Genomic DNA, 1,924 nt, shown 5'->3' with positions numbered 1-1,924 from the left:
AAACCCCCCAAAAAAAAAAAAAAAAAAAAAAAAAAAAACCCAAAGGAACCAAAAAAAGAGAAACAAAGAGTAGGCATTAATGAAAGGGAAATGAGTAAACAGAGAAATCAACAAAACAATGGTCTGACTGGGTGAAAATACCAATAGAATTGACAACCCTTTAAGACTCAAAGTTAAATAAGGGCAGACAAATTATCAAGGAAACTAGGGCACCATTATGCTCTCAAGATAGAGCAAGGGCTTAAAGGAAAGCCTGTGAGCACTGTCATTCTTTCTGTTTACAAGCCAGGTAGTGTGTGTGCTTGGCAGAGAGAGACAGAGACAGAGAGACAGAGCCAGGTAGTGAGTGTGCTTGGCAGAGAGACAGAGACAGAGAGACAGCCAGGTAGTGTGTGGCAGAGACAGACACACAGAGAGAGCCAGGTAGTGTGCTTGGCAGAGAGACAGAGAGCCAGGTAGTGTGTGTGCTTGGTGGAGAGAGACAGAGAGAGAGAGCCAGGCAGTGTGTGTGCTTGGCAGAGAGACAGAGAGAGACAGGTAGTATGTGTGCTTGGCGGGGAGAGAGAGAGTGAGCCAGGTAGTGTGTATGCTCGGCAGAGAGAGACAGAGAGAGAGAGAGAGCCAGATAGTGTGTGTGCTCAGCAGAGAGAGACAGAGAGAGAGCCAGGTAGTGTGTGTGCTCGGCAGAGAGACAGAGACACAGAGAGAGGAGGGAGAAAGCATCCCCTCCCAATGGGGGGTAGGCACATTGCAATCCTTTCTCCATTCCTCTACCCTGTCAGGATTTGGGATACACATGCACGTGCACCCAGCGTTGTGAACTGGACTGCCAGGGGGGTTGGGCCAATGGACGTAGAACCGGTTCAGTAACTGAACACTGGAGCCACTCAGAGTGGGCTGGATGGCTGGACACGCTGTGGCAGGCTAAGGCGGAGTCTCCACAGTCTTGGTGGCCGTAGTGGTGGCACTGGGCCCCTGAGAGGCCCAGGTGTGTGGCTATGCACCTGCCGGGCCAGTGGTGTGGGGCAGGAGAGCCATGACCCATGTGTCCCAGTCTTAGAAACGACTCCAGTTGACTACAGTTCGAGACTCAAGCTGGCGGCCTGCTTTCTCACTTTCTGTTTCTCTCTGGTCAAAGTAAAAAGCAGTAATAACAAATGAAATTAAATACTCACTCACTCACTCCGGGGACAGCACTCACTCCACACTGCCCAATCAGCTCCCTACCCGAGCACAGATGGCCCCTAACTCCTAGCGATTACAGATGGGACACTTGGCCAGCCAGAGCCAGCGACAGCCTGCAGGCTCGCCAGGCAGGACAGCAGAGCGTGGGGCAGAGGGCCGCGCCAGGGGCACAGCCCCGATGGACCCAGACAGCCCTATGGCCTGGACAGCCCGACAGCCCGGATAGGCCCGGGGTTGCAACCCCGGACAGCCCCGACAATCCCGGACATCCCGACAGCCCGCGCGTGTCCGGGTCTCAACGACCGCCGGCTGGCAGGGCGTCCTCCAAAGGGCCCGACTGAGGCCGCCGGGGTGTGGTCGGGAGGGGACGCACGGCGGGCGGCTCCGCAGTAGGGAGGCCGGCGCCGGGGAGCGGCCAGGGCCAGGGATGCGCGTCCTTCCCCGCGGCCGCACGGCTCCAGTCTCTGGAGAGGAAGCAGGGCCGGGAGGAGCGGGCAGCCAGGGCGGGCAGCCAGGGAGGCGTCGTGTCGCCGCCGGGCCGCTCTGCGGGGCGAGGGCGGCAGGGCCCAGGGACGGCTCGGCCGCCGCCTTCTGCCCGCCGGGGACTAATGCCACTCGCGAGCCGGGATTCTCCTCGGCCCTCCCGGCCCCGATCCCGGCCGGGACCCGCCCGGCCGGCGTCCCCACAGCCCCACCTTCAGCAGGCTGGGCAGTGCCGCGCAGCGCTCCGCCGACAGGG

General features: G+C 59.4%; 1 protein-coding gene across 1 annotated transcript in view; it reads right to left on the bottom strand.

Moving 5' to 3' along the window:
- Positions 1–1,501, bottom strand: part of COMMD9 (COMM domain containing 9) — a 13,015-nt gene extending 11,514 nt beyond the window's left edge. Inside the window, exon 1 of the mRNA XM_014593081.2 lies at positions 1,176–1,501. The gene's annotated coding sequence lies outside the window, so the exon portion shown is untranslated. The remainder of the gene's footprint in view (positions 1–1,175) is intronic.
- Between the last annotated feature and the right edge of the window lie 423 nt (positions 1,502–1,924).

The sequence above is a fragment of the Tupaia chinensis genome, unplaced genomic scaffold, assembly GCF_000334495.1.
Source record: "Tupaia chinensis unplaced genomic scaffold, TupChi_1.0 Scaffold139733_1, whole genome shotgun sequence".
Classification (NCBI taxonomy): domain Eukaryota; kingdom Metazoa; phylum Chordata; class Mammalia; order Scandentia; family Tupaiidae; genus Tupaia; species Tupaia belangeri.
The sequence above is the reverse complement of the archived record's forward strand: the minus strand, read 5'-3'. Positions and strand labels throughout refer to the sequence as shown.